The sequence below is a fragment of the Rhinichthys klamathensis genome, unplaced genomic scaffold (genome assembly GCF_029890125.1).
Source record: "Rhinichthys klamathensis goyatoka isolate OS25496 unplaced genomic scaffold, OSU_Roscu_1.1 h1tg000042l_1, whole genome shotgun sequence".
Taxonomy (NCBI): Eukaryota; Metazoa; Chordata; class Actinopteri; order Cypriniformes; family Leuciscidae; genus Rhinichthys; species Rhinichthys klamathensis.
In genome coordinates this window covers 1,172,866-1,188,022 of record NW_026606589.1, presented here as the reverse complement: position 1 = coordinate 1,188,022, position 15,157 = coordinate 1,172,866, and the positions used below count along the sequence as shown (strand labels likewise).

Sequence of the window (15,157 nt, the reverse complement as noted above, 5' to 3'; positions counted from 1 at the left end):
AATATACCTTCTAAAGCTAAGTGTTAAAAGATTTTGCTTCAGTCTGTGTACTACTGCTTTTCATAACTGCGTTTGAATGGAAATGTTATATTTGAATCTCTAATTTTGATTTTTATGTTTTTTAGGAACCAGCCAAATGAAGTGAGATTGCCTGAGAAGATCACGTGTGCTACATCAATGACGATGACGAGCTGGATACCAGATTATGTGCCAATTTCTTTCCGTAAGTTTTATTTCTGAGTTTTTTTTTTTTTGTTTATTACTACGGGTGTTTTAGTGATCCCATTGTTCATTTATTCATTTCTTTACCAGAGAACAGGTCCAAATATCTATGGCATTGAAGACAACTCTGAAGAATGAAGAAGCAGAGGAAGAAGCACACTGAGGTCAATACTACTGATAAGGTGTAGTATTTCAGTGCATTTTATTATACAATGGTTTCAGGCGTTTTCCCTGGTCAAAAAATGTCTTCGTTGGTGGCCAACAGACACTGTTGTCCTATCTTGCTCTCTTATTAAAAAAAAGATTTTACCACTGGATTTCATAATTTTGTTATATAATCATATTGCTATTAAAAAGTTAAACTAAAAATAATTGCATCAAAAGGTTTAAGTGACCACAAGAGATTGTGGTTAGGTCTCAGCAGCAGGAGGGACGTAGAGGTCAGTAAGCTGGGCTGAGTTGAGTGGGGGACGGAGGGGGGTGATTTTGGGACGCAAGAGTCAATGTCTTCATGTTTTGTCTTTTACGCCTGTGTTATGGAAATCATCATTATGAACAGCAGCTACGCTAATTATTTTCCCTTTGCTTTTCTGCTGTTATCTCGGGACGCGAGTCCCGAGAAAATGGCGTTCGTCAGCTCCAGTTTGTATCCAGCCTCTCACGGAGACTTCAGATGCTCCAATCACAAAGCCTATGAAGTGACGACTCAACATGGGCGATATGGACTCTCTATGGTGGACGGCACTGATCCTCAACAACTCGTCTTAAAGACCGGCGTGCATACTTGGACTTCCAAAAAATACTCTAAATGTTCCGATCCAATCTGACTTGTAATGCTGCCCGAATCATGCACTGTTCCTTCGTTGGCCAGAGGAGAACTGGCCCCCCGACTGAGTCTGGTTTCTCCCGAGGTTTTTTTCTCCATTCTGTCACCTGATGGAGTTTTGGTTCCTTGCCACTGTTGCCTTGGCTTTTGGCTTGCTTAGTTGGGGACATTTAACATTTAATATTCAATAATATTATTGATCTGCCTTACTTAAGGTGGACGTTGACGCAATTTCTTTTAGAAACAAACTTTGTTATATTGTTATATTGTTTTTGTTATATTGTTTTCATGTTATCACTGTGAAGCGCTTTGATACAATCTGTATTGTAAAAAGCGCTATATAAATAAAGGTGACATGACTTGACTTGACTTAAGTAATAGTCTTAATTTTCTAACATATAGCTAACAATTGAATAAAATTAAAAGCTAGCTAACAACAATGTGCTTTATGATTTTAATCACTCCAGTATGAACTTTTTGACAATGTTATTTATTTTAAAAACTGCTGTTCAATGTTTATACATGTTAGTTCACTGTATTTACTAATGTTAACACTTACAACTTTAGATTTGAACAATGTACCGTATTAGTAAATGTAAAAATCACTAACAAAGATTAATAAATGCTAAAAAAGTTAAATGCAGGAAAAACCATGGGTTTTGTTCAAAGATGTATGATTTGATGTAAAAACTAAAGCCTTACATCTGACCCATCAACTATGCTGCTCAATAAGTCTTGGAGAATCTGAACAATTCAAATAAATGTACTAACATTAGCATATATGTTTTACCTCCTCTGCCCTCAGGATATCCAGGGAGACAGATGCGTGCCATTCAGCATAGAAACATCAGAGACAGAGATCACCTGAGCGCAGAGGGAAACCAGCTTCTCCTGAGCAAGCCTGAGAGACGTTCTGCGGGTGGAACTCCAAAGTTGAAACCAAATGTCTTTTTAAAGGCAACAACGGCTCTTTTCAGAGCTACCCACTCATTCAAATAAAGAGCATTTTTACAAATGTATTCACAACAAAATTCTCAGCACTATAGGCTAAACTAGTACATAATAAAAAATAAAAAAAAGATTTTTATAATCTTAGGGGTAATGCTGTATATCTAATAACTAGTAAAACACTAATCCATTTGCTGGGTGAAATTTGACATAACAGGCATTTAAAAAAAATCTTTTTTAAATAAACATTTGGTTAATTGGCACACACTGTGTTTTTGTCTTTATTGAATGTTATTGAAAGTTAGTCAGTGTCACATTATGAATATTTTCTTGTGAACTTCAGAGAAGATCCAGGTATATTCACAGATGGTTCTTTAAGATGGTAAGTGGCCGGGTCATTTAAAAGCTTACATTTAAATGAGCTTTATATACTCAACATTTATCAAATCAAGACCGCTACATGTACAGGATATCAACGGTCAGTTAATGTTTGATGCTTTGAAAAGAATAACATGTATTCATATTCAGACACACTTGTGTCTTCACACAGCTTCACTGAACAACATCCAAATGGCATTTTAATTCAGAAGTGTGCATAATTGGAGGGATATTGATATATTTAGACGATCATAAATTTGTATTCCAATAAATTTTGTGACCTGATGACCATTAGTGGCGTCAAGCGATCGCTGAACAAGCTCATGAAAATGATGACCAGATGGTGTACTATGGAATTGTAACATTTTCTCATTTCTTAATTCTAAACTTTAAAATAGACATCTTTTTTATTTATTTCAACTACAAATGAAATTGAAAATGAAATATAATCTATCAGTTAAGTATTAATGTGCAGTTAAGTATTAATGTAATAATGTATACATATACTAGTGCATCTAATTTAAAACAATGATAGGAAATCTTGTTATGACTTTATAATAAATAAATACAATTGGAACTTAGTTAAAAATATATCAAAATATATATAGTGTTCACTCAAAACACCATAGCGACCGTTTAGAGCCACCTAGAAGCAACATTTACAAGCCATATTTCAGTTCCAGAAAATAGTACAAACATGGAGTTTGGCTTTTTTGACTCAGACTGTCAACTAGTCTTTAAATATCATCTCATAAACTGTAAAAGCACACCATAGCAACCATATAAGGTTCCTTAGTAACCATACAAACACATGAATAAGCCATATCTCAGCACTAGAACATCGTACAGACATGGTTCTTTGCTCGTATGCAATCATTTACCACACCGTAGCAACCGAGCAGCGAGTTTTGCCACTGCAAGCACCACTTCACATTTTCTTCTGGAAATGTACATTCTAGTGTTGTGATTACTATTCACCTAGACAAAACTTCGGCGCGCTACTCCTCCCGCACCTTTTGTCGTAGACCCATGAGTGAGGTGTCAAATCGACCGGTTCATTGAGGAGAGGTGTGCTATGTCTTTTCTAAGCGATCGGTTGTACGATGTTCGTCCGGCGGGCGATAAATCGGCCGAAAAAAGTCCCTTAGACTTAACATTGGCACAAAATTTGTGAGATCATATCTTTTGACCAGAAGGTCATAGAGACTTGGGGTTGGGCTCTTTTGACTCGCCCTATCAAGCAGCCAATAAGTAGTGACATAATAACTTCATTTTCACTTCCTAACAACCACTTAGGGCAGCCTAGCAACCATAAAACAACATATTCAAGCCATATCTCAGCTCCAGAAAATAGTACAAACATGGAGTTCGGCTTTTTTGACACAGACTGTCAACTAGTCTTTAAATATCATCCCATAAACTGTATAAGCACACCATAGCAACCATATAGGGTACCCTAGTAACCACCTGAACACATGAATAAGCCACATCTCAGCACCAGAACATCGTACAGACATGGTTGTTGGCTCGTATGCAATAATGTACCACACTTTAGCAACCGAGCGGCGAGTTTTGCCACTGCAAGCACCACTTCACATTTTCTTCTGGAAATGTACATTCTAGTGTTGTGATTACTATTCACCAAGACAAAATTTCGGCACGCTACTCCTCCCGCATTTTTTGTCGTAGACCCATGAATGAGGTGTCAAATCGACCGGCTCATTGAGGAGAGGTGTGCTATGACTTTTCTAAGTGATCGGTTGTACGATCTTTGTTCAGCGGGCGATAAATCGGACGAAAAAATTCCCATAGACTTAACATAAGCACAACATTTGTGAGATCATATCTTTTGACCAGAAGGTCATAGAGACTTGGGGTTGGGCTCTTTTGACTCGGCCTATCAAGCAGCCAATAAGTAGTGACATATTACCTTCATATTCGCACCCTAGCAACCACTTAGGGCAGCCTAGCAACCATAAAACAACATTTACAAGCCATATCTCAGCTCCAGAAAATAATAGAAACATGGAGTTTGCCTTTTTTGACTCAGACTGTCAACTAGTCTTTAAATATCATCTCATAAACTGTATAAGCACACCATAGCAACCATATAGAGTACCCTAGTAACCATACAAACACATGAATAAGCCATATCTCAGCACCAGAATATCGTACAGACATGGTTCTTTGCTCATATGCAATCATTTACCACACCGTAGCAACCGAGCGGCGAGTTTTGCCACTGCAAGCACCACTTCACATTTTCTTCTGGAAATGTACATTCTAGTTATTCTTATTCTTCTTATTCTTATTCTTCTGGCCACTTTTTGACGCGCTACTCCTCCCGCAGTTTTTGTCACAGACCCATGAATGAGGTGTCAAAACGTGCGGCCTGTTCGGGAATGGTGTGCTATGACTTTTCTAAGAGATCGGGGGTACGATGGTCGCCCCAGGGGCGAAAAACGGCCCAAAAAAATCCCATAGACTTAACATTGCGAAAAACTTTGACGAGTCGTAGCTCGGAACGAGGATGTCGCAGAAACGTGAAATTTGCCACATTTGAAGAGGCTGACAGACTCTGTAAGAACATACCACACAATGGGGTAAAAGTTGCACCCCTGTGGGGCAGGAGCTGCCCAAAGTTTCCCCATTGACTTACTATGGTGTAGGACGGCCCATGAAATGGGCCGTCCTACACCATAGAAACCGCTTTAATATTGAACATAACTCTGGATCACAGTGTCATAGAGACAAGGGGGCGGGCTCATTTTACTCAGACGACCAATCAGTCTCTCAGGATCATTGTGAAGCTATCAAGCCACGCCCTAGCAACCATTTAGAGCACCTTAGCAACAACTCCCATAGACTTCCATTGAAAGACATCGAAGGGATATATCTGGACTGAATTGTCATAGAAACATGAGGGTGGTCTCGTTTGACTCGGGGCAGCAAACAGCCAATCATGAATCACCTCAACACTTCCTAGCCACGCCCTAGCAACCATTGTCGAGCACCTTAGCAACCAAAATCCAAAGAGGGATATCTTCCATTCTGAATGTCACAGAGGCATGGGAGTTGGTTTATATCATTCATACTGACAAGCAGCCTTTGAAGTTTCATGATTGGCAGCTGCCAAGCCAGTCCCTAGCAACCAAACAGAGTACCCTAGCAACCGTTTTGCAAGACCAATATCTCTGCATCAGAACATCGTATAGAGATGGGGGTTGGTTTATACATTCACATTGACTTTGGAGCTTCATGATTGGCAGCTGCCAAGCCACTCCCTAGCAACCAAACAGAGTACCCTAGCAACCGTTTTGCAAGACCAATATCTCTGCATCAGAACATCGTATAGAGATGGGGGTTGGCTCTTTTGACTCATGCTAGCAAACAGGACTTGCTATATGCTACACATGCTAGCAGTGAATAGCTACATGCTAATATTGATTAGCTAAGTGCTAAATCATGCCAATAAAATGCTACAAACTCAATAGTAACCATCTTTGACAACTACCAACCACCTAGTAACACCATAGCAACCACCCAGATTAACCTAGCAACACCTTAGCAACCACCCAGAACACCCTAGCAACTGCCTAGCAACGCCCTTGCAACCACCCAGAACACCCTAGCAACCGCCTAGCAACCACCCAGGATACCCTAACAACCACCTAGCAACGCCCTAGCAACCACCCAGATTACCCTAGCAACCGCCTAGCAACGCCCTAGCAACCGCCTAGCAACCACCCAGAACACCCTAGCAACTGCCTAGCAACCACCCAGAACACCCAAGCAACCTCCTAGCAACCGCCCAGGATACCCTAGCAACTGCCTAGCAACGCCCTAGCAACCACTCAGAACACCCTAGCAACCACCTAGCAACACCCTAGCAACCACCCAGAACACCCTAGCAATCGCCTAGCAACACCATAGCAACCACCCAGAATACCCTAGCAACCGCCTAGCAACACCCTAGCAACCACTCAGAACACCCTAGCAACCGCCTAGCAACACCCTAGCAACCACCCAGAACACCCTAGCAACCAACTAGCAACACCCTAGCAACCACCCACAATACCCTAGCAACCAACCAGAACACCCTAGCAACCACCCAGAACACCCTAGCAACCACCCAGAACACCCTAGCAACACCCTAGCAACCACCCAGAACACCCTAGCAACTGCCTAGCAACACCCTAGCAACCACCCAGAATACCCTAGCAACCGCCTAGCAACACCATAACAACCACCCAGAATACCCTAGCAACCGCCTAGCAACCACCCAGAACACCCTAGCAACCGCCTAGCAACACCCTAACAACCACTCAGAACACCCTAGCAACCACCTAGCAACCACCCAGGGTACCCTAGCAACCACCTATCAACGCCCTAGCAACCACCTAGATTACCCTAGCAACACCCTAGCAACTGCCTAGCAACCACCCAGAACACTCTTGCAACTGCCCTGCATCATCATAGCAAACTCCAAGAACACCCTATGTGCAAGTGGATGTAAGCCCGTAGGCAGGGGGGGTTCGGGTGGTTCGAACGAACCCCCCTCACTGCCAAAGGTCCAGAATTTAAGTCGTTAAAAAAAAAAAAATGTTTATGTGATTATTGTCATCATTGTTTTAATCAATGCTTGTGACAAATATTCTTGGTTGCTGTTTCAAATTAATATGATTATTGTAGCTGGACGTGTGTGTGTGTGCGCCGCGCGTGCAGTTCAGAGAGAGTTCTCGCAATACACTTTTCAAAGCAACGGTGAAGAAGCATCGCATCTGAATGATAGGGCTGGGGATCGAGTCCAAAAAGAATCGATTCCTCGATTCCGAGGCGTTGGGAATTGAGAGTCGATTCCAAAGGTTCAAAATGCAATGGTTGGAATCGATTCCGGGGAATGATCTTACCCGTTGTAGTTTAGGACAAGTAATACATCTGATTTATGAAATCAATCGACAAAAACAATCAAATTAACTTTAAGTTATTAAATTCAAGTTCACGCAAACGTTTCCGTCTGCTGCGGCTGTCTGTCATTCATTCTCCATTCAGCGTTCAAACAGCGCGTTGCGTTCGGTTACGACAGTCAACATGATGAAACTCCCTCCAAGATGATTCACTGTTACTATTATTAGGCTATACTTGATCTGTAGATAAAGCTCTATGGTTTCGCATAAAATGACTATATTGCTGGACTGCATTGCTGTATCTTAACCATGTTCCTTTGTTAGAACACAGGAGAGCACTATCATTCTTCACGCGCACAGTAACTGACATTTAAAACTGTTAAAAGAAAAGGCTCAATAAACTATTTTATAGATAGATGGCAAAAAATGCATCTCAAAATGCATCAGATTGATGCTTTAAAATATGGAATATTTAAAATTTTCTCACGGGGGAGCATGCCCCCGGACCCCCCTAGGCGGAATATCCTTCTCACCTGGGGGAGGATATATATATATATATATATATATATATATATATATATATATATATATATATATATATATATATATATATATATATATAGATGTATATATATATATATATATATATATATATATATATATATATATATATATGTATATATACAGTATATATACTGTATGTATTTTTTATTATTATTTTTTATTAAAAGGATTTCTATATTTTATCCACGCAATAGACTACAATATAATAGCCATATAAACGTAGAGTAATTATAATAATAAAATATTTTAGGTGCATCAAAAAGCGTGCTCATTAACCAGCAGACAAGCTAATCCAGCACAAATTAGTGCATAAAAGGTCACCAAAATTAAGTATTTGAACCTCATAATTAAATACAAAAGGAGGAAAAAAACTGCAAAAATGTCCACTTTTTGGAAAAAAGAACCCCCCCTTTCAATAGGCTGGCTACGGACCTGGGATGTGTTTCGTTGTTTAAACACCTTCATAGTTGAGCTGTGTGTGCGATGGGCGGTGCCATGTTAGTTTACAACACGTCATTTCCTCAACTTCTCACGAAATACATGAAAGTAAGTGGCCGGTGAAATGGGAGAAGAATAGGGTAAAATGTAAAGCTACTTACACAATGTGTATGAATAATTAAACTGAATGAATAAAACGTGTCGTCTTTTTATAATGGAAAGGATTATTATTGCCGCTTCCATAGACATCAGTGTGTGTATTTTACAAACTGAAAATAATTTATTTTGCTGGTACTTATGTGTATTTAAATGTCTGAAACCTAAAATACACATTATGTGGTTGAAAACACAGTTGTGATATATGACAGCAATGTTTCGGGCACAGCTACTTCACTTCATTTCGTTCACTTCTTGCAGATATAGTGCACCCAGATCATGCCATAACGTTACATATACTTAGTGGATTAACGTTAGTGAATGAGCGAAGGGAGTGGTTTCGGACACATTCGAGACAACTCGGTATTCCCGAGTCATATTAAAGATTTGTTCACAATGAAGGAATCGTTCATGACCGATTCATCACTACAAGGTGTGATTTTATTGGTTGTACAATCAAAGCTCGCTGCTGATTGGCTGCAAGTTCAACTCTTCACGGGAGCCGAACTGATGAACTTCCCGCACTATTCTCTTCTTGAGGTAAGTGGAGGTGGTCGATTTCATATATGCTGTTTTATAAAGCCTTGTATTGTCAAATGCAGCTCTTTGCAGGTCATTTTATTCGTATTATCATATGAGTTGTAGTTAATATTGTTTTTGTTTACACTGAAGCTACCTTTTTCTCTTTAAAGAGGGTAATAATGTATGATAAGTTATGACTACAGCTAGCCACACTTCTATTTTTGTGTGAAAACGTAACATGATATTTTGTGTGTCTGATGGATATTACTCTCTTAGATTTTTTGCTGTTTGTGTAGCTTATATTAGCTTAATCGCTGTGTGACGAGTTAATTTTGGCGCTTATTTTAAGCTAACTACAGCATCACTAGTAGCTTATTTGGTGATGTTGTACAAGTTAATTGTATACCTATGGTACTCGCTGTTGTATTTTACATTCATGCATAGATATTTGAATGAAAATTGTCGACTGATGCTGGTCGCTTCATGTCAATCAAAGGCAGCGTCGAAGTTTCCGCATCTAATCAAATGTGGTTAACAGTCACGGTGAAGAAATCCGGTGAGAACCGATTCCAGTGTACGGTCACTGACAGAATTCTCTTATCATAAACAACAATGTGCAAAAATAATGTGTTGTAAGAAATTCATTTTGCTCTGTAGTTGGCTTTATTTAATATAACGGGAGTTCCATGAGTGTTTTACTGGTATTACTCGTGAGTTAACTGAGGGAACCGTGCTTTTGCGCCTTGCGGTCACGTGGTTGATGTTACACAAATCCGCGCTGACAATCTGTTAGATTGGGTTTAAGTAGGATAGAGACGGCAGCGTCACTATTTGCAGTGATTCTTGGTAAATATTAACGCATGATGTGACGCATAACGCATCGATTACTACGTTGACGACCTTCACAGTATTTTGAGGAGTGATGGAGACGGAACATTACTATGTTTTTCTTGTGTTTAACCCTCAGACATTACTTATAGATTATGCGTCAGACTCAAAACTGACCAAACACCTTAAGTGTATATTTTATCAATTAAAAATAAATTCACTATATTTTGGTTCAGTTATATTTAGAATGTATTTTATGGTACTAAAGAATTATGATAATGTCGATTGATTCATTACATCAACGTTCATGTCACTCAAATCATGCGTTGAGCCAATCACATGCGTTTCTGCTGAGTTTAAAAAATGCAACGTCCAATCAAAGGCGGTTAGATCAGTCTCAAGTGAAGAATTCCGGTGAGAACTGATTTCAGTGCGCGCTCACTGACAGAATTATCTAATCATAAACCACAAAGTGGAAATATAATGTAAGAAATTCATTTTACACTGTAGACCGCTTTATTCATGTTTTTTTCCTGTATTGAAATTATTTTATTTTCCTTATAAAAGCCTTATTTGATGATTGGTGATCACTTATGGTGATTTCATCTAGATGACTGCTGCGCATGTCTCTGTGCACTGAGAGAACGAGCAGAGGGAGAGAGAGAGCCTCGGCCGCGCGCGCGCTCCTGCCGTCTTCAAAGCGCTGCCTTGCTCTCTCTCTCCCTCGCGCAATTAATCAAAATCAAATGACGCGATGGTAAAAGGTCGGATATTTATATAAGGTTATTTATGACAATGTGTAGATTTTTCTAGAAAATTACTAAAAATGTAGAAATTACCCAAAAAATCATTTAGTTTAGACTGGAGTGAGTTGAAAATGTTCAGCAATGAAAGTTCAAGTTAAATGGGTTGTGAGTGTGATGATGAGTTTTATGACACTATTGTTTCTCTGTTTCAGAATACTGTTTTCATTCCATACTGCATTTTGAGGTAAAGGTTTAATTTAGGGACATGGCCACATACAAAAACTTTAAAATATGATTAGGATTAGGGATGTCCCGATCCGATACTCAGGATCGGTATCGGCTCCGATACTGCCATTTTTGCGGGATCGGGTATCGATCAGCATCGATCAGACGAGGCCGATCCAAATCCGATATTGTGGGTATACTATTATGTGTTATTGTTAAGCACCACAAAAGGCACAAAAACATTCTAAAGTACCATAACGTTTTCGTGCACTCTATTATAAGTGTTCTGAAGCCATTATGTGAGAGAGAAATTAATATTTAAGTCATTAAATTCAAGATCACGTAAACTTTTCCCTCTCGCGGCTGTCAGTCATTCTCCATTCAGCATTCAAACAGCGCGTCGCGTTCGGTTACAGTCCATGATGAAACTATCTTCAAGATGATTCAATGTTAATACTATTATACTTGATCTGTAAGATAAAGGTCTATGTTTTCGCATAAAACAACTTTATCTTGCTGGACTTTATTGCTGTAACTCAATCGTGTTACTCTCTACCGGGTGTCGGACGCTGTCGGTTTGATCACAACACTAGAGTCAGAGCACTAATTGTTCTTCACGCGCACAGTAACTGAAATTTAAAACTGTTAAAAGAAAAGGCTCAATAAACGATTGCATGGATAGATACTGTATAATACACTGTCCATCAATATGTATCTCCGTTGTGCTTTGAACTTTTCAAAGCGGACTCGACGCGCTGCGTGCTGTAACTCCACGTGGCTTCAAGCGCATCATTCTCCGCTCGGGATGCGCATAAGCGCTTTGTGCCGCACTGTATTGGAGCCTTTCATATCATAATGCAGTGACGCAATTAAAGCTTATTAACATTAATAATTATTAATGTTGCTGCCTCATTAAATAGCTGTGCAATACACTTAAAACACGTCTCAATTTTATAGCAGATTTAGCTATATCTAAAATAATTATCTTTTTCATTTTTGTTATCTTGTTTTTCATGAATGTATTTTACAACAATAAAAAGAGCCATGTGTATTATCCACTAATCTAGTTTATAATAGCATTTTTGTCATAGATTATGATCATATATTTTGGGGATTTGTTGTTTATCTTTATAATGAAGCTGTCTGTATTAAGTAGATTGTGTTTAACACACACAAGAGTGATAATCAGTTTAACACACAGTTATAGAAATTCTACTTGATTTAAAAAACAAAAACTGTACTGGTATTTACAATGTAGAATGCTGCTGTTTAAATTGTTTTAACTTTAAACCTGTTGGTAGCTAGCTAGCTTTAAGTACTGAAGTACCTGTATTTTCTTTCATTTATATATTTCTTTATTTTTTTTGTAGTGTTTGAATAAAGGGTGGCAATCTTTCATAATCAACTGTTGTTGTGGACTATATAGGAGGTATATTTTAGCTGGCTAATTGAGAAAATTGCTATATTTTTTATTAGTTTAAGAATAAAATAAAAATATCGGATTAATATCGGTATCGGCAAAAGCCAAAGCTGCGGCATCGGTATCGGTATCGGAAGTGAAAAAGTGGTATCGGGACATCCCTAATTAGGATCATAGAAGCTATTAAAAAAACTGTTTTATTTATGCAACAAATAATTAATTACCCATCCATTGTCCAAACCACTTGTCCTATGTAAACCTGGATGGATGGCCAGTCCATCACAGGTTTTAGGCCACATATTTTACAGAAACTCTGCTTCTTGAAAATATGAGAGAATGTCAAGAAAAAACATTATTGCGATACATTCCTAAATTATATTCTACATATAGATAAAAATAATGAACATAGAACATGCAAAGAAGTTATGCATAGTTGACTCAAGTTTAGTAATTTTTCATTATGTTGTCATTGTTGTTTTTTCAGACTGACTGATCAGACCTGCATTTTCTGCTGCACTTTTCTCCTTGGTTAGTGTTAATGTTAATATGGTTTCTTAATCTTTACCATGACATTTTCATCACATCACCATAATTGTAGTCGCTGTGCTCTAATATGTCTGGTTCTGTTTTGTTTCTTTACAGGTTCCTTGTGTTTTGGCGTTTTCCACAGAGAGCAGTTCATTTCATTTCTTACCCCCACCCCCCCCCCCCCCAAAAAAAAAAAAAAAAAAAAAAACATTTTACAAGTTTACACAGTGTCTCTTTCATTGTTGTTTAACTGTTTGTTTTTCTTCCTGAGAGTACTACAGGTTTTATCTTTTCAGGCTCAACAGCTGTGACACCAGGTGAACTTTCAAAGTATGTGCATATCAAAGGGAGAATGTCCTTTTAAAATTATTTTGACTAGCAATTAAGTGTATTTTATTAATGTATTACTTTGAAGTAAAAGTAAAATCTCTACTTTTAAAAGTTATTCACACAAATTAGTGAGTTAGTCAGATATATTTGACAAAAAATATATTTTTTTCTTTTTATCTCTTCATATTTTAAAGGATGCCGCGGAGAGGAAAGAGATCACAGGCTCAAAAAATTCGTTGGAGGAAGTTCGACCTGGAGGATGAACAGACCAGACCCTCCAGGATTAACCAGGTACTATTGGGTACTATTGATATCTGTGTCTTGCAACATGCTCATTTCAGGGCACCCTTACGGCCGTTTCACACCGCAAGCATGAGCAGCACGTCAGCACAACTACGTCGTCACCGCAGCTGCAGACGCGTGCGAGTATTAACACTGGAAGCGTTTGTACAGCGTCACAACAGCGGCTCCCAGGCTACATATAAGCAAGCATTTCTTTACAAAGACTTTTGTTAAATTTGTTTTTAGAAGTTGGTCATAAACACATTTGAAGTTTGTTCAAAGCCCAAACTGAATAATTAAAAACAAGTTTAATGCGTAGGCCTACATTTTCTATAAAATTGTATTTTCTTTATGCTAGTCTTCATTTCCTTTTCTGACATAGGCCTACTGCAGTTCTTGTTAAAACACACTAGACATGCAAATTCTGTGCGTTTTGGGCACTTTTTATGTGAAATCATATTAATTTTGTCCATCAAAAGTGTGCTTCACTTTAATTGAGCGTGAGCAGCGCAGCAAAAATAGACTCCAAGCCGAAACCCCCGCTTCACTGCTGCTCACTTCATTTTTCCAGTCATACATTTCGTCAAAGATTTTTTTTTAAATAGTGTTAAAATATCATCTGATCTTGTTCTTTAAAGATTTCTTAACAATAGTGTTAAAATATCATCTAATCTTGTTCACGTGAACCCATATGTATCGGCAAGTGTTAGATAAGTGTATAATAAAACGCAATTTTCAAACAACAATTTTTGCATTTGTCTTTTGTGCACACTTGCTGTGTACAAATGCCCTTTTCTTTAGTTTTTTAGTTACGTTTTTTTTTTTTTTGAACTGTTTAGTAAAAATGCCTTTGTCCCAAACAGTATGAAGTGCAATTTAAAATTTAACACAGATTCTGTAACACTAATTGTGACTTAATTTCATGAATGATTATTTACAGGTTGAACAGGCAAGCACCAGTGCAGCTGTAGCTCAGTTCTCAGGTAGAACGTATGCAGAAGGGGGTGATATCGCACCCAGGGTTGTGTCTGTGCAGGCATCTCATTGTCAGGGTGATGTTAGGTATGACAGTTTCTCTAGAAATCACCAGTGCACGTGTGTAGCGTTGACATTTTTGGCAAACCAGAGTGAAGGTTTTGCGTTCAAGATGCCTGACCTTGATAGAGTTTTAGAGGAGGGAGATGCGTTATTTGTCGGCATTAAATTGCAGCTTATTGCTGAAGGACGGTTTAAATTCAACCACCTGACCATGGAGGAAGTACCGTTGAGGGTTTCATCATTTAACTGGACATACGATGTGCTGAAGTCAGGAGTGATGCATGGATACCTCAGAGCCCCTGGCACTGAAGAGTGGTGCATTCCTCTCACTGAAAGGCTACAGTGTCTCTCCACAGATGTCAGTCATGCACTGCTCCTCGTTGCTCCAGAGTGTATCGCTGTGTTCAGAGACAGATCTGGAAGGTATGGATACTTTGATTCTCACTCGAGGACTGCTGCAGGCTTGCCCCATCCTAATGGAACTGCTGTCATGTTGACTTTCACCCACCTGAGTGACATGGCAGACAGAGTGCTCAAGATATTCTGGGATCGTGGTGCTGAGACCAGCTATGAATTCATGCCTGTATCATTTGAAACTGAGCAACAGTCTGTCCAACTGCCTTCACCATCTGTTTGTGAACAGGCGTCACAAGTGATTTCAGCACTACCAGAACCAGTAACAAATGTTGGAGCCAAAGTACATTTTGTTTGCACAGGAACTAAAAACCAAGATGCGGTAGAAAAAACAAATAAGCACAGGAGAAGGAAAGAAATGCGTAAAACATTTAAAATGTCAAAA

General features: G+C 38.8%; 1 long non-coding RNA gene across 1 annotated transcript; it reads left to right on the top strand.

Annotated features, from left to right (window-relative positions):
- On the top strand, positions 1 to 2,112 carry LOC130082260 (uncharacterized). Its single transcript, XR_008806753.1, has 3 exons — positions 1 to 223; positions 313 to 404; positions 1,854 to 2,112. It is a non-coding gene; the product is annotated as an uncharacterized LOC130082260 (long non-coding RNA).
- Positions 2,113 to 15,157: the final 13,045 nt, after the last annotated feature.